Source organism: Vombatus ursinus, unplaced genomic scaffold, assembly GCF_900497805.2.
Source record: "Vombatus ursinus unplaced genomic scaffold, bare-nosed wombat genome assembly UNPS02014779.1, whole genome shotgun sequence".
NCBI classification, from domain to species: Eukaryota; Metazoa; Chordata; class Mammalia; order Diprotodontia; family Vombatidae; genus Vombatus; species Vombatus ursinus.
In genome coordinates, this window is record NW_020954557.1 from 27,062,083 (window position 1) to 27,084,761 (window position 22,679).

Consider the following 22,679-nt stretch of genomic DNA (forward strand, 5'->3'; position numbering starts at 1 on the left):
ACATACAAAGATACCAAATCATGTGTATAAGAAACCCATAAGAAACTCAAAAAAGGAGTATCTGGTTACTAGAAGTTCTTTTCTCTCTTCATGGATTATTTATGAAATTCTCCTTAGATGTAGTTCTCTAGTGGGCTCCGAGGGTCAGTGTCCTTGTAGAGTCCTGAAACTGCTTTTCCTTGGCATGTCTAAATGCCCCTCAGCATATCTGTCCATACCCAATATGGATGAAATTATTAGCCCCTTCTACTCTGGGATGCTACTACACTCTCAGGTGGACACTGTTAACAACACTGGAAGAACATAAGTATTCTGACATTACAAAGGTCACAATTTTGTAACCTATTTGATTATATCTCTGCAAATTAGTACTTGGTTATCTTTTCTTGGAAGATCTTCAATTTACTTTTGGTATCTCTCTCTTTTCTTCCAAATCAGTCCATTTTCTCCTACTAGTCCAGAGTCTCTAGCAAAATGGCTAATGAGGATAGAGGAGAGAAAAGGAGGTGCTTTCTCCTTTGCCCCCATAACAATTCCCTTTCAGGCATGTGGAATATTTAGCTCCCAAATTTGGCATCCTCTTTCATTTGACTCTGAATTAGGTTGCTGTATACACACACACACACACAAACACATATATATGTATATATATGTATGTATGTATATGTATATATAATATGTATATATACAGCCTAAGAGATAAGACACAATATTTAATCAGTCACAAGATATTTTCCGTGTGGCTTCTTCTGTCTTTATCCAATGAACCAAATCCCTTGTGATCCTTTCAACCTGCTTAAGGTCTGACTAATATCTAATTTATTTTTGTCTTTAAAATTGATTCATTTGAGATATTGTGGTGAAGTTCACACACTTTTATTATAACAAAGATTAGTAATTGTTCTTTTTACTCATCTTCTTAATGTTTTTCTAACTTGAAGAAGCATATTTCATGATGTAAAGGAATCATTAGCAACCCCTCCAGCTTCCAGGTTCCTTTGCTTTTATTCTAAGGATTAATTAGTCTGATTTTTTGGGGGGAAAAATTGGTTCTGTACGGGAGTTACAATATAACATTATAAACCCAAGACAACTCTTAGACAAAAAAGTTAATTCCCCCATTTACCACTTGTATCTGCAAAAAAGTTTATATGGAACATCCTTTCACTCAAAACCAACAAGCTTTCTCCTTGAAATATCATTCTGGTTTTTCCAAGAAGACGTCTAGACTGCATGTTTGTTTTGGAATGTCCTCAGAAGCCTCTGTCAGTGATTATCTAACAGGATAAAACTTCCAAAATCTATGCAATAGTAGAATAAAAGAGAATGGCAGGGGAAGTGATTCAAACTTCATTGTCTTTCTTGTTGGCTCATTGTCTCCTCCTCCTCCTCTTCCTTCTCCTTGTCTTCCTTGGAAACTTCTCTTACCTCCAACGTTTTCTTGGCTTTGCCTTTTGGCCTCCTTCAAGATCTCCTTGGCCACCAAATCCTCCACAACCTGCCACCATGACCACCACTGTGGACTCCAAAGCCACTGGGCTGGGCCCAGAGTTACTTTGTTTCTATTAATCTGTCTTTCATGGTCTCTTTCCCAGGTTTAGCATCTTCTTATGAGTTGAAGTCCACAAATATTAACCCTTTAGACGGCCCTGTCTCCCTCTCTGTGATTATCTTGGCACCAACAGAGCCATGAAATGAGTCATTTAATATTTCTTCTGTTGTGTCTTTGGACAGACTTATGATGAAAAAAGTTTTGTAGGACTGGCTTATTGGTACTGCTTTAGTTATCTTTGTCTCTTTAGTTCCAGGATGATTACTCTGCCTTCAATTTCTATATTATTACAGGAATGCAGAGCTTCTTTTGAATCTCCCACAGAAGCAAATTTAAAGAATGTGTACCCCTTAGATTGGACTTGGTTGTCCTGAGGTAAGCTGATTCTCAAATACTTCCTTCAGACTTTTTTCAGTGGTGCTGTAGGTGAGGTTATTCAGGACCAGTGTCTTTGAGCCTGCCAGCTTGCTGTCATTCCCACTCCAGGAATTATTCATCACATCTCTCAAATTTTCTTGTCCTTGACTTTTCTCCCTGCTGTAGTCCAAAATGAGTGCCCAACCATCAATCTTAGCTCCTTGTTTCTCTTCCAAGGCCTTGTCCACGTCTGTTTCTGTCTTAGATTCAATGTGAGTAATTCTTTTGGGTGTCCCATCCTTGGTGTAGACCAGTCTAATCTCAATAGCATTTTCAAACTCTTCTTTGAACTCCTTCTGTGTTATCCTATAAGGCAGACTCTTGATGAAGAGCATCTTGTATCTCAATCTTTTTTTTTTTGTTTGTTTGCTTTTTCCAGTTTCATTTCAGAGCCAAGGACTTTGGAGCCACTGAGTTCCAGAGCTTTTTCCAGGTCTTCAGCTGATTCAAATTCTAAACAGCCAAACTACCTGGTAGTGCTAATGTGAATGTTCCCAACCTTAAGGTCTTTTTTGGCAAAGAAGTGCATGATGATAGTTTTTAGCTCAGGAGTAGTTTTGTTGGAGTTTAGGTTACCAGCAAAGAGACTATAATTTGTAGACACTTCATTTCCAATTTCTTTTTCTTGGCTTTTCTGCTGGCTCATTTCCTTTTTCATCTTCCCTGGTGTTTCTTAGACAGACACTTCCTCATCTTCTTCCTCCTTCTCCCTTTCCCCCTTTCTCCTATTTATCTGTATCTTCCTTCTACTCCTCCAATTTCTTGGCTTTCCCAGCTTTCCTAGAGGCAATTTTCTGAGAAAAAGCCTTTTCTTTGCTAGGTATGGTATTTATACCTTCTTTTTCAGAGTCATCCTCATTTTTTTTCATCCTCATCACTATCATCTTTCTCCTCATCCTCTTCCTTTTCATCCTTAGAGTCTTGTTTAGCTGGAGTTGCTCCAATTTTTGTACTGTCAGGATCTCCAATGATGAAAAACTCTAATTAGGCTTTTTTGCAGCAATAATTTGTCACTCCTTGTTATTTTTTGTTTTTGTTTTTTACCACACTTTCCCTCCCTTGAATTGTGGTTTGAATTATTTATTTCATTGTGGGTCTCATGATTTTTGGAATGCTTGACTTGCTTACACCAACAGCTGCTATAATATCTCTAACAGTCATTGAGGTGTGATCTTTGAGAGCTACAACTTTTTTCACATTTCCTTAGAGTGCTATGTATTCTTAAAAAAAACCCCACAGGATTAAAAGTATTACCGAAGAGAGAGAGGAAAAAAAAAACTTGTGTAGGGCATGAAATTCATCATTCAATTGACATTAAATGTAGAAAAACCAGCTCAATCTGGTTTCATCTTATCAAGACTGAATGTTCTGAGTTAGCCTAATGTTAAAATTATATATACATGACTGTTATCACAAAACAAATACATTCCAAAATTATTGCTTGTCCTAAATATATACTACTGTGGAGGAGGATTCTATCACTGAGAGTGAGGTTAGACTAGCTAACATCTGAAGTTCCTTCAAAGAAAAAATTCTATGAGTTGGTGTCATCACTAGATTAAGTAAGACAGATGGAATTTTGAAATAAGAAGGAATTTTGAAATAAGAAGGAATTTTGAAATAATAGTTTAGTAGAAAGTTGTATGTATCACTTGGGAGGCTTCTATTCCTTTCCCGTGAACAAAGATTACTTTGTTAAATTAATCAATCAGGGCAGCTAGGTGGCATAGTGGATAGAGAACCAGCCCTGGATTCAGGAGGACCTGAGTTCAAATCCATCCTCAGACACATAACACTTACTAGATGTGTGACCCTAGGCAAGCCACTTAACCCCATTGCCTAACCAAAAAAAAAAAAATTAAAAAAATTAATCAATAGACCGTAGAAGGCAAAAAGATGAGATTATTAGCAGAAGGGGATTCAATGTGTTTTGGGGTGGAACATGGCTTATAATCACTGGGAGAGAGTAATTCCTGTGAACAGTACTGGGGCAGGAAAAACCCTGAACAGATTGATTATTCACTTGATTCAGGTAGTGAGGGAAACGGAAAAGAGAGCTCAAAATAACATGGTTATCCTGAAATGCTTATGATACTCTAATTGCAGATTTGTGAACTGGTGAACACTGGTTTGACTGGTATTCCACTCCTCCTCCCCCTCTCATCTTATTTCCCCAGTATGTATGTATACTAAGACTAATACACTCAGGGACTAAGCAATCTCCCTGCTGGGGATGGAGAGAGAAAGCTCTGGCTGCATATTTGAGCTTTAGTAGTTTCTCTGATCCTACCCTCCTATTTCCCCTCCCTCTAAGTCCTTGTCGGATGACAGAGTTAAAGTAATGCTCCCTGTGTCACTGTCCTTCATTCTTCATTCCTTATTAGGCAATTTAAAAAAGCTACCCTCATTCCACTGGTTCTGGTTATATTATTATCTTCCTCTGTGGATGACAGAGCCATCTCTTATTGGTACTATGCTTACTTTTTCTCTAAAGCTCAATCTCTGGCCCTTTGACTGGAGCATGGAAGACCTTACAATTGCATTTTGGAAGTCATCTCACTATGGGTTGCCCTTAGCTGAGGGCAATGGGCATCACACACCAAAAACTGTTCCCTGTTGGCATCCGTTCTTTTTCTCCCTTTGTGAGCAGTAATCAAATTTTGTTAACTGTTATTCCTATGTGACTCTGCTTGCTCTTTGTCTGAATTTTCCCATAAGATTTTTACCAGGAAACTGCTTCCTATAGCTTTTGAGATATTGCTTTTATTCCTGTATTAGTTTGACCTTTGTCAACTTCTCTCTTGGTATTACTATTTAAATCTCAAGAACATTAAGGCTCTGTCACTATTTTCATTGCACCTGCAAATCCAAAGATTCTTTCTCCATCATCAGAGCTGAATGCAGCCTGATTGCTGGTCAAAATACTGGTGTCCTTTTCTGTACAGGAGCCCCTGTTGCTCCCTTCTTCCTTCCAGATTCAGATGGGCTGCTCAGCCTTCCACTCTAACAGCCTTATTAAAATTTTGCAATTTGAGTATGCAGCAGCTTGAATTAAGCCTTTTTGCCCATTAGCACCCAGAGTGTGGTTTGTTAAAAAATGTTTGTGAGCTAACCAAAACAGCCATTTCCACAAGATACCCCTAAATCAAATTGTAACAGAGCTTCCTTTCATAGAGGAGAGAAAGCCCTGGTTCCATATTTGGACTTTAGTAATTTCTCTGTCATAAGATCCATCCTGCTTGTCTGCCTGCTTCTTTGGTCATTCTATATCGGCTTCAGCCATTGCTTTTTCTGGTGGTAAGCCAGTTATCTCTTCTGTAACACAGTTACTTCCGTTTCTCAGACTTTTCTGCCATTGTCACATTTCTAGCTGCCCCACAATGATACTTGTGACCTTCTAGGGGTCTCTTAAAGATTCCAAGTCTTTATAAGATGGGTTATATGCTTCCTTGCCATCTTAAGCAGAGACTACTCTGGATAATTTAACTTTTTCTTGATGACTTGTGGTCCTCATTTTGGACATCACTGATTGTACTGGACTGTATTGCAATAATGTATTCAAAGACCATTGCAGTGGTGCATTTGCCACCTGAATTAGCCAGCCCTAAACTAATTGGCTTTTTGATTCTTTATGTCTGCTTTTTATAGTTTTCTTGTCTCTTCCCTGATATTACATTGGCAATGATCACTTTTAGATTTTGTCTATATGTTTGCCTCTAGAATTACCCTCACAGGATGCCTCAGATATGCTGCTGGGAAACTAGATAACCAACCTTGGTGCTATTATTATCCCCATTTTAAAGTTGAGGATACTGAGGCAAACTTGTTCAGGGTCACACAGCTAATATGTGTCTAAGTGAAGATTTAAATTCAGGTTTTTCTGACTCCAGGTCTAGTGCTCTATTCATTGTTCCACCAATCTGCTTTTGGACTCAGGATATAGACCTGTCAAGACAGGAAGATCAAGGAGACCAGGTATTTTTGAGTGTTAGGGAGGGCATTGAAGTAGTTAATCATGGAGTCCAGGATGAGTAGGAAAGCAAGCAGAAGTAGAAAGGGACTGGTGGATGAGAAGCAAAGGTATACATCAAAAGATTGGAGGTCATAATGATAGATAAGAACAGATTCAGCAGGAATAAAGGATTAGGAGAGGTGAAAGAATGATGGCTATGGCATAAAGAGACTATTTGAAAGCCCAGGAAAAAAATACTAACCAGGAAGATGAAAGCGGTCCATAGTGTTGAATACCACAGAGAGTTAAAAAAAAGATAAATACCAAAAAAAGGTTATTGAATTTGGGAATTGTGATATTGATAAATTACTTGAAGTGATTACTGAGTGCTGGGATTAGAAGCCAGATTATATCCAACTGATGTTGGTAGACTATGAGGAAGTGGAGTCAACTAATGTAGAGGTTTTTTTTTTTCTTTAGAAATTTGGCAGTGAAAGGAGGAGAGAGAGAAGATGACAACTTGAGGGAATGATGGGGCCAAAAGAAGTATTTTTTAAAAAGGATAGTAGAGATTTGGACATATTTATGGAAAACAGGGAAGGAACCAGTAGATAATAAGAGAACAAGGATTAGAATGAGAGAGGGAATGATTGAAGGGCTGGCATCAAAGGTACAAAAAAAGGTGCTCTTTGGCAAGGGGAAGGATCATCTCCTTTTACTCATACTAGAGCAAATTAACAGAGAATGAAGGATGCTGTTGAGGGTGATCTGACAGATAGAATTGGAGAGAAGAGGAGACTCATGGAAGATTGCCTCAATTTTTTTGGTAAAAAAATTGTTGGGCCTTCTACTAAGAGGATAGGGTGAAAGATAGTTCAGGGAGCTTGAGGAGACTAGGTTGGAACAGATGCTATGGGGAGCATGATATAGAGTCAGGAAATAATAAAAGGTTTGCCATTTAGCAAGAAGTGGAGATTAAATAACATAAATTTGCAGTGGACCCAGTCAACACAATTGTATTATTCCCTTGAAAAATTTTCACAGATAGGAGTGGAGAAAGTGGATGATGGGATTAATTAATGAATGGGATTAATGATGGGAGTTTAGAAAGAGACAAACATCAAAAGATGGGAGCAATAGACTTGGGGGTAGAGGACAGTGTAAAGTTAAATAGATTAATTATAGAATCAGGATTTTGGAGAGAGGAAATTGCAACCAGATCAGGGATTATAGATTGAGAGAGAAATGAAGATTGGAGTGATTGGAAGTTTAAGCAAGGAGGAAGAATTGACTTGAGAGGGTTGAGTCAGGGAGAAAATGGAAGGATAAGAGGTTACAGTTAGAAAGCACACATTCTGGATTTCAAAAATCAGATTTCTGGATCATGGAGATGGAGCACTTGTGCATGATTGTAAGATAAAAAAAATAGCCATCTTTATATGGATTTGAGTTGGATTGAAGGAATGGATGTTTTTAATGACTCCACCACATTGATAATCAACATTGGGTCTTTGTGTGAAAATCTAACTGTGTTATCAAAGCCTGAACCTTTTGAGAATTAACCTAAAGGATCTTTTTGCCTCTCAAAAGTCCCAAGTTACTTAGTCTATGAACTAACTAACCTAATCTGAAATTTGAAATTCTTGACAATTTTGTGCTTTGAGTCAGGAGGATTTTCTTATTTCTAATATCACATAGGACCTAGAGACCCTGACCATGCTTTGGAAATCACAATGGCTTTATATATGCTATTTTGTGTTAAAAGTTAACACAACATACAATCTGAGTATGTTTCTTGCTGAGAGTACTGTAGTTTCTCCTCAAAGAAAATGTGACAGATGTGCATTGTCATAGATCTTTTTAAAAATTTTTTTTTTTGGGCTGAGCAATGGGGTTGAGTGACTTGCTCAGTATCACACATCTAGTAAATGACAAGTATCTGAGGCCGGATTTGAACTCAGGTCCTCCTGACTCCAGGGCTGGTGCTCTATCCACTGTGCCACCTTGCTGCCCCCTATGTCATAGATCTTTAACACTTTTTTTGCCAATAGTAATATTTCCTTTTTTCTTAATACATTTGAATCATTCTGTCTTATTTATTATTTGTCCCCCTCAGTAAATTCGTACTTATTCTGTAAAATTTAAAACTTAATGTATAAGAGGAAAAAACTTTTAAGTGAGATATTGCCTCTTTTTAAAAATCATGCTTTGGAGGGCAAAACATGAGAGCTTTAAAAAAAGAAATGCAACCAAGTGTATTAGAAAAAACACAGGATTTGGATCCAAGTGATACAGACTTGAGTGTCAGCTCCTCTACTTGCTAAGCAGAGTATTCTTGGGCAAGTCATTTAATCTTTTTTGATTGTCATTTTCTTCATCTATAATATTTGGGATTTAAAGGCCATTGTATTTTGTGATTAAGACCTCACTGGTGACATTTGAAAGAGCATCCTTTGTACATTGGTAGGGAAAAGAGCCAGTTTGCAAAGATGGAGGAGATAGTAGGTGGTGAGAAAATAGAGCCATTAGCTATGGACAACTCAAAATGTTTGGCAGGTGAAAGGGAGGAGAGGTATATGACAGTAATTGAATAGATTAGAAGAGTAAAGGAAGACTTTTTGTTTAAATAACAGATTTGAGTATATTTGTAAGGAAATGGAAAAAATTGAAGAAGGTGTGATGGATAATACCTAATCCTAGACCTGGATCTGGTGGATCTGGACGGAATCTCAGAAGCCATTTTGTCCAAACTCCTTATCTTACAGATGATGAAACAGAGGCCTATAAAGATGAAGTGAGTTATTTAAAATCATACAGATAGTTAAGTGTCAAAGGTGGATTGGAGAAGAGGGATGATTTCTGGAGTAAAGTCTTAGAAGAAGCATGAGATTGAAGGCACTGAAAAGTTTTAGCTTTAGAAAGGAGTAGGAATACATCATCTCTGAGATGGTAGGGAAGTAGAGAATGGGCACATTGATGTCTAATATCTGATATTATTATATACTGATATTGATAGCTATTATTCCTTTAGGGTCCAGACTTCTCAAGTTATTGAAAATATGCAATGTGGAAATCTCTTGGAATGGTTTATTCTATTCTAAAAGGATTTTTTCCTGTAAAGCCATTATACCAACCCCAGTATTGCAAGAGTGAGGTGCTTAATAAATACTTGTTGGTTGATTGATTGTTAGTAGTTTCTGAGTCTCATATGGATGATAAAATTTTACTCTAAAACTATTAACTTACTGTTTTTTTCAAAGAACTGTTATTTATTCTTTTAGGACTCTGTGCAAAGTGTTAAGTTAGCCACCAGATATAAGAAAGTTGATTTATTCTATTGTCCTTTTCTGATCAAAAATAAAATTTTGTATTATATACTGAATGAACAAATAAAATATAAAAAATGGAACAAAATGACAACTTTATACAAGGAATTGCTGCAAATATAAAACTGAAATGCAAGTATTGCTTTGTTATTTATAGCTTTATGAAATGATATAGGCTGCTACTGGGCCAATGAATTTTGCCTTTATGAACAGAATTATGATTTTTCTATAGTTTTACTTTGAAATTTAAATTCCCTCAAAATTATATTTTGACTGGAATGCCTACTAAATTCAAGGTAAAAGTGTTCACTTACTCTCTAAATACTTTTAACTGAACTTTAAAAACACTTCATCAATTTTCTCACTAAAATGTATCTTATAGGATCAAAATAGCTTGATTAAAAAAGGTACTAAGTTGTTATATTTTAGAAAAAAAACACGTTTTAATTAACTTACATACACCATTCCCTTAGCAGCAACCTTAAGATTTTGACATATCTCAACAGATAGAGGAAAAACTTGAACTTGGGGCCAGCATTTCATATGCAAAGATGATGGAGACATCCTCAAATATGAGGAATGTAGAATATAAGTTTCTTTGAGTACAGAAACTGTTTACTTTTTGTCTTTATATCCCCGGTTCCTAACACAATCCTGTTTACCTAGTAGAAACTTAATAATTTAAAAAATTGAATGGAATTTAAAAATTGAATTGATTGAGAATCTCAAGTGAAAAATCATTAAAATGTCACAAAATACATGTTAGGTATTCAAAACTTCTTTTATCCATTTTGGGGGAGGTAGAGTAAGAATAGGGTGGAGTGGTCTGCTATATTTTTGACCTTGACTTATCTTTCATTTGGATAGCAAATGGTAGATTTTCTATACTATTTTGACTATGTAATATGGACAAAGTGCTTTTAAGTACTTTGTCTTATCTGTTGCTGACAAAATTTATTAGCTTCTTTTTTGTCCTAGTACTTACGTAAATCAACAATATACACTATTAATTAACCATCAAATATAATTGATCTTCCTTGGGGTGGCTTATTGAGCTGACTAGCTGAAAGGAGCTTTTTTTTTTTTTTTTTTACAACAAACAGTTTGCACAGTGAGTAACAGGTTAATTGGGCTTTAGCTTTTCTGAATTAAGTTTGAGGGAAAAATGCTTATAGCTTAGTTCATGTTGTTAGGCCACATTCCTCTTAAGTTAGATAATAACCTTGAATTTCGAGGTTGGTCATGAAGTGCTGTGAACCTCTTCTATTGATGTCAGCTAATTATTGGTGAAAACAATGATGCTAGTAGCTAGTAAAATCTAGTTCTTTAAAGAAAATTATTAGCAGTGAGTACAAGCGGGAGACAGAAGGGGTAGTAGAAGGCATGCTAGATTTGGCATTAGGAAACCTGGATTCCAATTCTATTGGAATTCTGCTGCTATTTACTAGTTGGGTGACCTTAGCAAATCATTTAACCTACTAGAGCTAATTTCCTCAACTTGTAAAATTCATAGATTGGATTAGATGTTCTCTTGAGATCCTCTCCAACGCTAAATCCTATGAGGATAGAATAGGGCACATAAGTCAGGACTTACAAATCTGACTATGAAAATGTTCTGGGGAATAATGTTGATGTAGATCATCTCTGAGGTCTGAGGTCTCTTGTAGCTTTAGTAATCTGTGTTTCTCTTGTAGCTTTAGTAATCTGTGTTTTTTGTGTTGAAATTTTATGAAAATTATTAATGGATGAAGATGGGATACTTCAGAGTCTATCTTGTCAATGCTTTCATTTTTCAGATGAGGAAACCAAAGACCATAGAGAATAAATAACTTGCCAAAGGTCACACAAATATTCTCAAAGGAAGAATTTAAAGTCACATCCTCAGACTCCAGAATCAGTGTTCTTTCCTGTGTAACAAATACATATAGTAATATCAGTTGCATATAATTTATAGGAAAAATAGGTCTTTTGTGTTTCTGCTCTGAAAAACAATACTTTATATTAAAGCAAAAGTCCAGCAAAGTAATGCTAGAATAGCACAACCATTACCCAATTGACCTCCTTACCTCAAACTTCCCCTCACTCTAATCCATCCTCCACACAGTTGCCAGTCATTTTTCTCAAAAGTAAGTCTGCCCATATCACTTTTCTATTCAACAAACTCCAGTGGTTTCCTATTACCTCTAGGGTGAAATACAAACTTTTTGACATTTAAACCCTTGTCATCCTAGCTCCAATATATCTTTCCAGCCTTATTACACGTTACTCCCCTCCTTCACAGTCCAACAGTTGGATAGTACGGTCCAATCAAACTACTGTTTCTCATCAACAACACTTTGTATCCTATCTTTGTGTCTTTGTACTGGTTGTCCTCCATGCCTAAATGTTCTTCTTCCTCTCTGCCTCTTAAAATAAGATTCATATTAAGAACCTTTTTTGATATGAAACATTTTATGATCCCCCCAAATACTAGAGCCTTCCCTCTCTCTCTCAATCACCTTGTGTTTATCTTTTATAAAATCTATAGATATGCATGTTGTCTCCCCCATTTAGATTGTAAGCTTCTCAGGGTCAGGACTGTTTTATCTGTTTTTCTTTCTATCTTCAGGGCTTAGCATAATCCCTGGTATCTTGTAGATGATTAAGAAGTGCTATTTTAGGTATGTGAACATGATCTCGATTCATTTCAGTTCAGCTTAGTACCATTCAATTTGATAAACTTTTCTCGTGTCAGTGATATTCAAATAAGCTATTGTACTAGGGTGCTCCAGATGCCAAAATGAAAAAATAATATTCACTGCAATAACAATAGTCATATAATAATAAAATAGTAATTTACTATAATATAGTTTACAATCTAGTTGGGGCTAGGGGATGAGATATATCAAGCAACATGGTATAGAAGATGATCTGGGTTCAACTCTTGCTTCTGACCCTGGGCAAATCAAATAATGTCTATGTGCCCAGACAACTATCTGAGACTAAAAGTTGCAGCATGGTTGCTGAACTGCATTAGTAGAGGTACTGTTTTCCTATGCTGATGAAGTTAAAGGTTGGGATTAAAAAAAACCAAACAAACCCTATAATTTAAAAATTATGAATGAAAGGTCAAATAAAATGATCTGAAGGATTAATTTCAGGGATCCATTACTTCCTCTTTGGTGAGCGGTCAGAGGGAGGATTTGGGAATACATCATGCAGGAGCTTGGGATATGACTTAAGCTGGACTGAGGATGATAGTGGTAATTTTTAATCCATGGAAATTTAATACATGGATAATAGTGTACAAATGCTAAGAGGTGAGGAGAGAGCAGGATTTGATTATAGAGCATCTAATTACTACAGCTTGACCTGAGTATAAACCAATAGAGCATACATTTTGTGTGTATACTCTATATGTAGTGTACATATATGATATATGTTTTTATATACCTATACATAGATTTACAGATATATATGCAATATAATATATACTATATATCTCTCTATACTATAAATATATAGTATAAAGATATTATATATCTGTCACACAGAGAGAAATATCACAAAATAAGAATGGAATGGTTTGTTAGAGTCAAATGATGGAAAAGCCTTAAATATTATGCTAAAAGTTTGTAATTAAATCTTTAGGCAACGGAGAAAAACTGAAGGTATTTTGAATAGGGGATCAAATTAGTCAGAACTTTCCATTTGGAAGATTACTTTCATATCTGTATGATAGATACATTGGATTGAGAGGGAATGGAGGCAGGAAGAAGGAACAATTGGAAGTCTATTAAAATTGTACAGGCAAGAGTAAAACTAAACTATAGTCATAGCAATGTGAGTGGAAAGGCAAGGATAGATTCAAATAAGAGATATCTTGGAGGTAGAAACTACAGAATTCATTAATTGATTGGATAGGGGAGGGTTGAAGAAAAGGTAAAAATTGAGAATAATTTAGGTTTTAAGCCTGGGTGACTGAGAAGGTGGGGATGTAATCAGCAGAAATAGTAATATTTGCAGGAGGTACAGATTTCAGAGGTAAGATGATAAGGTTAAGTTTTCATCTGTTAAGTCTGACATGCCAATGAGATATCTAGGTGGAGATGTTTTGCTGGCAGTTAGCAAGGAGGAAAGCCTGAGTTTGAAGGGAAAGAAATGACAGAGAGGCTTTCTGTTATGCAGGAGGAGCTATAAAAGAATAAAAATAATCATATGGCCTGTGTCTTCTCAGTGAAGCACCGGTTCGGATGAGTAAACATGTGGTTGTATTCCCCAGCTGGAGCAAGACATGCAGGGGTAAGGTAATTGGCATAAACTTGAGTTGGATTGATGGATTTGAAATTGGGGATGCTACAACTTGCAATATGCCATTGATACAAGTTTTTGAAGGTGAAGGAGAAGGATTTGTTGAGATACAATAGAATATGGGGTTTCATCTGCCCTCCTGCAAGGGGGAGGGCGTGTGAGACTTTGTATAGTTAGGTAATACCACATGGCCTTATTAGCCTTTAGGGCATTTCATCATTACCAAGTTTTGGTGTGTATACTGGGGAGGCAGGGAACGTAGAAGGGAAAATTTCAAGGACAGAAGAAAGCAAACTGACATTCCAGATCATGAGAACATTGTTCTAGGACTCTACATCCTATTTTCCTCTTTGCCCATGTAGTTGTGACTATGAGAATCATTCTATAACACTTTTAAAATTAGTCATGATTTAATTGCATAATCTATCCATCTATGCACTCAAGCACTCATTCATGTACCCATCCACCACGCATCTCTCTCATCATCATCAATCATCATCATCATCATTACTATCATCATCGTCATCTGTCCAAAGTGGTTATATATAAAGTACTATGGGAGGGAAGGGACTAGTTAGTCAGTCAATAAACATTTATTAAGTGCCTACTATGTTCTAGATATGGTGTTAAGCAATGGGATACAAAAAGGAAAAAGACAGGCCCTAACCTCAAAGACCTTATAGTCTAATAGGGGAGAGAACATGCAACAAATATATACAAAGCAAGCTATATACAGGATAAATAGGAAATAATAGAGGGAAGGCACTAGAATTAAGAGGGTTTGAGAAAGGTTTCTAATAATGGGATTCTAGTTAAGACTTAAAGGAAGCCAGGAATTCAGTAGCCAGAGTTGAGGAAGGAGGGAGTTCAGGCATGGGGGACAGTCAGAGAAAATGCCTGATCTGAGAGATGGAGTGTCTTGTTTGTGGAACAGGTCAGAGGCCAGTGTTACTGGGTTATTAAAGTATGCATGGGGGAGTAAGATATAAGAAGACTGGAAAGGTAGAAGGGGGCTAGATTATGAAGGGCTTTGAATGCCAAACAGAAGATTTTGAATTTGATTATGGAGATAATAAGGATCCACTGGATTTTATTGAGTGGGGGGTGTGTGTGACATGGTTGGACCTTTGCTTTAGGAAAATCATTTTGGTGGCTGAATGGAAAATGGATTCTAGTGGGCAGTGACTTTAGACAGAAGATTAACTATCAACATATTGCAGTAATCCAGATGTGAGGTCCTGAAAGTCTGAACCAGGGTGGTGGTTCTCTCAAAGGAGAGAAGGGGTTGTGTATGGGAAATGTTGCAGAGGTGAGATAGGTGGGTGTTGGAAAACTATCTTCACTCACTGCTTCTACTTTTTCAACTCTCACTCAGTCCTTAGTCCTTTAAAACCTGGATTCTGACATCACCACCTACATGAAAAGACTCCTTCCAAAATTACTAGGATTTGATTTTTTTTTTCAGTTTACATCCTTCATGCCTTTTCTGCTGGAATTAATTCTTCTTTAAATGTTTGGTAAAATTCACTTGTGCATTTATCTTGTCCTGGGTATTTTTTCTTATGGAGAACATTTATGGCTTTTCAATTTCTTTTTCTAAGCTAGGGTTATTAAGTATATTATTTCCTCTTCTGGTAATCTGGTCAAATTGCATTTTTGTAAATATTCATCTACTTCACTTAGATTGTCAGATTTATTGGCATATAGTTAGGCAAAATAGCTCTTAATGATTGTTTTAATTTCATCTTCCTTGGTGGTGCATTTGCGCTTGTCATTTTTGATACTGGTAACTTGGTTTTCATTTTTTTCTATCAAATTAACAATTTATCTATTTTATTGTTTTTCCCCCATAAAACCAGATCATTGTTTTATTAGTTTACTGGTTCTTTTACTTTTAATTTTATTAGTTTCACCTCTGATTTTCAGGATTTCCAATTTAGTGTTTAATTAACAAATTTTAATTTGTTCTCTTTCTAGTTGTTTTCCTCAAATTGCATGTCCAATTCATTGATCTATGCTTTCTCTATTTTATTGATATAAATGTTTAGAGATAGAAAATTTCCCCTATATACTGCTTTGGCTGCATCCTACAAATTGTAGTGTGTTGTCTCATTATTGTCATTTTTTAAATAAAATTATTGATTGTTTCTATGATTTGTTCTTTGACCCACTTATTTTTTAGGATTAGATGATTTAGTTTCCAATTAATTTTTAATCTGTGTTTCCATGGCCCTTTGTTGAATGTAATTTTTATTTCATTATGGTATAAAAAGGATGCATTTAATATTTCTGCTTTTCTTTATTTGTTTCTGAGGTTTTTAATGCCCTAATACATGATTAATTTTTGTGAAGGTGTCATGTATAGCTGAGAAAAAAAGTATTTTCCTTCATCCTATTTTCCTTTCTCTTTACCCTGTTTATCTCTCTCTCTTCCTCTTATTATCCTATTCCTCCTCAAAAGTCTGCATTGCTTTTCATTGTCTCCCTTAATATGCCCTCTCTTCTATTACCTCCTCACCAGATATCTAAGCTCATTCTTTGGTCATGGCTTTTAGGAGGGCCAATAATTCTTAAATTATCACTCCTTGATCTATTAATTTCCATGTCAGTTGTTTCTCCTATGTGATATTTAACATATTCTTCTATTTTTCATTCTTTTGATTTTGTTTTATTGTTTATTAATGTCTTATGCAGTCATTAGCTTCCACTTGCCCAATTTTAATTTTTAAGGAATTACCTTCTTCAGTGAGCTTTTGTACCTCTTTTACCACTCTGCCAATTCTGTTTTTTAAGGTGTTATTTTCTTCTGTATTTTTGTGTACCTCTTTTATTAAGCTGTTGACTCTCTTTTCATAATTTTCTTGCATCACTCTCATTTCTTTTCTCAATTTTCCCTTTACCTCTCTTATCTGATTTTAAAAATCCTTTTTGATCTCTTCCAGGAATTCTTTTTGGGTTTCTGTCCTATTCATATTTTTTGTTTGAGTCTTTTTTTTGCAACTGTTTTGACATCATTGTCTTCTTTTGAGTTTGAGTCTTGATCTTCCTTGTCACCATAGTAGCCTTTTATGGTTAGGTTCTTTTTATTTGTTGTTTACTCATCTTTCCAGCCTATTTCTTATCTTTTTACTTTATGTTAAAATTGAACTCTGCTCCCTGAGTGGAATGGTACTCTCCCAAACTTGAGGGTTTTTTTTTTTGAGTTGCTCTCTTCAGAGCTTCTTCTGGGGGTTGGTAAGTTTTTGGTGTTTTCAAGATGGCATGATCCAGGGAAAGATGTGGTCACTGCTCCCCTAGGCCATGCTCTTGTCTGTACCCAAGAAGGGACAATGCTCCCCTGTAGCCATAAGCACTAGTGCTCCTTTTTGCCTTGGAACTGAGACCAGGGCTCCTACTCCCTTATGAGCAATCTTCTCCTTCCTGGATCTGTGACCACTACTCCTCTGTAGCCACAAGCACTAGTGTTCCTCTTTATCCTGGAACTGTGACCCAGAACTGTCTATAAGTAATGCAATAGTACCTTGCACCCAGTGCAAACAAAGGGTCCCCTTTAATCTCTTTCTAACTAATTGTACAATCCCCTTATCATCTCTTGGTTGAGAGCTCCTGAACCTGCTATTGGCACTTTTGCAGCTACCTTCACTGTGTGGACTGTGCTCTGGACTGGCCCCCACACTAGTTCACAGAGCTTTCTCACTGATCTCCTTAGTTGTTCTGAACTGGAAAAATATCTCACTCTGTCCTTTTGTTGGCTCTGCCACTCCAGGATTCTATTTCAGGAATTGTTTCAAAGTTGTTTGGAGGGGAATGTTGAAAGAGTTCAGCTAAGTTGCTTGCCCCCTATACTCTGCCATCTTGACTATGTCCAAATGTAATCCCTCCTTGTGAGTAACAATTACTTTATTCATATTTGTGTTCCAGTGCTTAGCAAATTGCCTGGCACGTAATATGAAATTAATAAATATTTGGTGATTGATTAATTTTGAGTTCTACAAAAATGGTTCTAACCAGGAAGATTTAAATCTATACAAATAACTGTTTTTCATGTTTTTCAAATAACATGTTTTTTCACTAAATCAACTGACAGATTCTATATGTCAAGGGTTCCGTAGAGGGATCAGGTATATCAAATAACAGTTATTTGACTACATTTTTTAGGTAACATTTGAACTTGTGTCTATCTAAGTTCACAAAGGTTCCCAACAAGATGACCTCTCCAATTATTCAATAATTAAACATTCCTAAAAGTAATAGGAAAACATTGTCCCTTCAGTGAAAACACAAAATGAGGATGTTCTTTGAGGAATGGATATAGAATGTTGGTGATTAGGCTGTTGTCTTTCTTAATACTTTCTAAAGGAGGATACTGAATGATGATCACATCTCAAAAGGCACTGAAAATATGGAGTCCTTTTTTTTAAATCACATTTATTACTAAAGGCTGTGCTAGATTTGAATTATGCCTCATTTTCATGTGAAAGTAGCCATCACAGCATATATATCATATTTACATTTTTCTTATGAAATAAGCTGTGTTTCTGTCAATTCTAATTTTTACTATAGCATCAGGGCCTGAGAGTTTATTTTCATTTACTAATGGTAAAAGTAAAGTCAACAATAAAATTGGGTATGTTCATCATGATGAAATAAGTATGAGAGACAGGAAAATGATATAAATGTAAGGGAAATATTATCTTAGTTTATTGTTGGAGATTTATAAACACATATTAAAAACCATTCCTTAGCTATGTAGCCAATACATCAGAATTTGATATTGCAGTTACTTTTGTTTGATTACAAATTTGCTTTTACTTTTTATAACATTGTCACCATGGTTAATATATTAGCACATATTATAGGATCATAGGATCATGGATTTAGAGCCAGAAGGAACCTTGGAATTCACCTAGTTCAACTTCTAAATTCCTTTTTACAGATGAGGAAATTGAGGGTTTTGCTTAAGCTTACCTAGGTAGGAAAGAGCAGAGCTAGGATTAAAACCTAAATCCTCTGACTCCCAATCCAGGCCTTTTTCTAGTCTGCCAACCTATCTGCATCTTGAAAAAATTTGAATCCTGTGAAATTGTCATGTGATGTGCTGAACTAATAAGGGGAGGTAAGGAATAAATATGTGAAATTAGACAAGTTTATCAAAATGTGCAAAACCAAATTTTAATTTTCAAAAAACTTAAAAGAGGAGAAATAAGGTCAGAACAAAGCAAATCATTTCCCACACATTGAATAATATCTTTAGTAACCAAAACTAATTGGCCAGAGCAACAAATGAGCTAATAAGTAGTTTAAAGATGGAACAGGAGAAATATAAATAATTGCTTGATGTGCTTTTGAAGTACTGAACAGTATTCCAATCTCAGTGTTCAAAGCAAATGCACAAGCTATTTATGCTTGATGAGTTCATCTAAACACAGAATCAATCAAGCTTCTTTCTCTCCTAGAGTATCCAGTTTGTTAAGGATAAAGGATTATGGTCTCTTCTGAAAACCTTTAGAACCCAAGTGAGAAAAGAACAGGAGTTCTAATGATAGCATAATTGCATTTGATTGAGGCAGAAGGTCAAGAATAGAACAGAGAAGCCCTATAATTAATTAAGCAAATATGTATCTAATGTTCACATGTACAAGACAGAAACTCAAGCAAAATAATTACATAACTAACATCTAGAAAGTCCACTTTAGTTAGTTTTTTCTTAAACCCTAAGCATCCAATATCTTCTGTTTTTATTTCTCTATTATTTTTCCAATTTTATTAATAGTTTCTTACTCTGAACAATTCACCCAGTCAAATGAATTTCCTAATTACTCATTAGTAATTAGTAACAATACAGTTGTTTCAAGGACTGACTTTGTTGACAGAAAACCTGAGGGAGATGTTTTTTTTCTCCTTCCAATCAATTGCCACATCTTTTTGATTCCACTTTCATGAAGTCTCTTGCACTTGTCTTTCCTACTCCTGTGACCACCCTTGTTTAGTCCCTCATCACCTCAAACATGGACTAATGTAATAGCCTCTCAATTACTCTCCCTGCTGAATCTCTCTCCTCTCTAGTCCATTCTCTGTACAACTGCCAAAAGAATATGGCTGAGTCAAAAGTATGAGCAGGGTATTTCTCTACTCAAAAGTCTTCAGTGGCTTCTAGGGTAACATTAAAATAACAACAACAACAACAACAAACTGGAGACTGTCATGTAATACCTTACATAATCTGACTCAAACATATTTTTCAAACTTTATTTGCCAAAAGGAAGCCTGGCTTAGCAGAAAAAGTCCAAGACTTAGAAGCAGGAGAACTGGGTTCACATCCTAATGAAAATGGGGATATAAGAATTTGCACTGTTAACCTCACAAGGTTTTTCTGAGGAAAGCACATCACAGACCTCAGAGCTTGGGTTATATATGAACTGTTGTGTTCCAGTATAATGATGATAATAATGATAATAGTAACAACAGTAATAGCATTTATATAGCACCTACTTTGTATCAGGCACTGTGCTAAGCACTTCAGGTATTATGTCATTTGATCCTCACACCAACCCTGGAAGGTAGGTGTTATTATATCCTCATTTTATGGATGAGGAAATGGAGGCAGACAAAAGATAAGTGAGTTGCCCAGGATCACACAACTACTAAATATCTGAAGCCATGTTTGAATTCAGGTCTTTCAGACTTTAGGCTCAGTGCTCTAGCAACTGTGCAATAATGATAATTCTCATTACTAGAGCCTCTTAAGGCTTATAAAATATTTTCTTTGAGGCAAATAGGATATAATAAGAAATGCGCAAGTGCCTGGACCCTCAGTGTAAGAACCTGAGTTTAAGCGTTAGATTGACTTTCACTAGATTTATGCTCCTGGGTAAATCATTGAAATGTTGCTAACCTCAATTTCATCAGATATAAAATGAAGATAACATCAAACCCTCTCCCACACAGATTTATTATGAATAGAGTACATAGAAAACCTTAAAGCATCATATAAATATGAGTGATCTATTATATTCCCATTTTACAGATGGGGAAAATAAGGTTCAGGGTGATTAAGTGACTTCTCATACTCCTTTTAGCTTTAGAACTGCTGCCCTGGGGCATTTAGAGATTATATAGTCCAAACTCTTCCACAATGTAGGAATCCTGTCTGTATTATTTCTAACATATTCTCCTCTTGAACACATCATTGGGTCATAGATTACAGTCATTCAGTTAATAAACATTTATTAAACACTCACTATGGGCTAGGGAATGTGCTAAATATTAGGCATATAAAAAAAGTTAAAAGACAGTCCCTGACCTCAAGGAGCTTACAATCCAATGGAAGAGGCAACAAGGAAACAGATATGGACAAACAAGCTACAGGATACAGAAGAAATAGGAAGTAAATGAGAGAAGGCACTAGAATTAAGAAGGGTCAGGAAAGGCTTCCTGTAGAAGATGTGATTTTAACTAGGACTTAAAGGAAGTCAGAGAAACCAGTAGGTGCAAATAAGGAAAGAGAGCATTGCAGGCATGAGGAACGGCTGGAGGAAAAGCCTGAAGCCAAGAGATGAACTATTTTGTTTGCGGAACATCTAGGAGGCCAGCATCACTGGTTTGAAGAATATGCATGGAGAGTGTGGGAGGAGTAAGGTATAAGAAGATTGAAAAGGTAGGAGGGAGCTCAGTCATGAAAGACTTTGAATGCTAAACAAAAGATTTTGTATTTGATTCTGGAGGCACTAGTGAGCCACTGGAGTTTATTGAGTAGTGGAGAATGACATGGTCAGACCTATGCTTTAGGGAAATCACTTTGGTGGCTGATGGAGGGTGGATTAGAGTGGGCAGAGACTTGAGGCAGGTAGACCTACCAGAACTGATTGCTATAGTCCAGGCATGAGGTAATGAAGGCCTGCAACAGAGTGATAGCGATGTCAGAGAAGAGAAGGGAGTGAATTACAGAGATGCTGCAAAGATGAAATCAACAAGTCTTGGCAACAGCTTGGATATAGTGGGTGAGAGATAGTAAGGAGTCAAGGATGACACCTAGTTTTGTAATCCTGAGGGACTAGGAAGATGATGTTGCCCTCTCCAGTAACAGTAAAGGTAGTAGGGGAGAGGGTTTAAGGGAAAGATAATTAATTCAATTTTGGACATATTGAATTTAAGATGCTGTTCTCAACCTATCTGTGCTTGCCAATCCTGTTCTCCTCTTGTCTGTGTTGTCCTATCCATTCATAACAGAGGGTCTGCCTTATATGCTGGGTATTTCTCTCCAGTTTTCCTAATATTCCCAGGATGCAAGTGGAGGGAACATGTGGGCTACCTATGCTTAATATTTTCTGTTACTACCTAATTTTTTGATCATACATTTCTTTGATGAAACCCTTTACATTTCTTCATAGTTCTTTGTAATTTGTTCTAGTTTGTCATATACCCACCATTTGATTAATAGACATTTATCAAGTTGAATTGACACATTTGACAACATTTCACTTTTGGAATTATGCTGTATCTAATTTGAAGCTTATTTTCAGGTATCTTGGCACAATTCTGACCAGATAGGAGGTCATATTTGTAAATCAGTATCCTCCCTAACTTTGGGCACACTCAAGGAAGGAAATCAAAACATACACTCCATAAATGAGTCCATAGGTATCTCTCCCCTTTATTGCAATCACCTTTTTTTTTTGTGGTTCTCATATTTTATAAGAACCTAGACACTATTGTTAACTCAGTGCAAATTTTAACTTCCCCTATCCCATCACCACTTTATACCTAGGGAAATATGTGTGTGAGAGTTGCACTCTTTTACTCTGACAGTTCAATAGGACAATCTATTAATTCTAAATCTTTGCCAATAGTGTATTCAGAAGTTATGATATCTATCTGAACTTTTTTTAAAAAAATATTTCTTTCTTGGGATGTGCTAAAAAGCTCCTGAGTCTTCTTCAATGGAATCCTTCCCTAAATATGTTAGTGCTCATAAAGCACTGATGAGAGCAAGTGGGGTTTGTGCAAGATGCTAAGAATTTATTTTCTTTTGTTGTTCGTGATAATAATAACAACATTTACAATAAAACTTTGAATTTTTTCCAAGGTCTAGCCTCAGACTCCCTTATAAATCTTAACTCATAAGTCTTCACAGCATGTCTTT

General features: G+C 36.1%; 1 pseudogene; it reads right to left on the bottom strand.

The window, feature by feature from the left end:
* Positions 1-1,424: 1,424 nt before the first annotated feature.
* LOC114045843 overlaps positions 1,425-22,679 on the bottom strand; it is a 130,528-nt pseudogene continuing 109,273 nt past the window's right edge.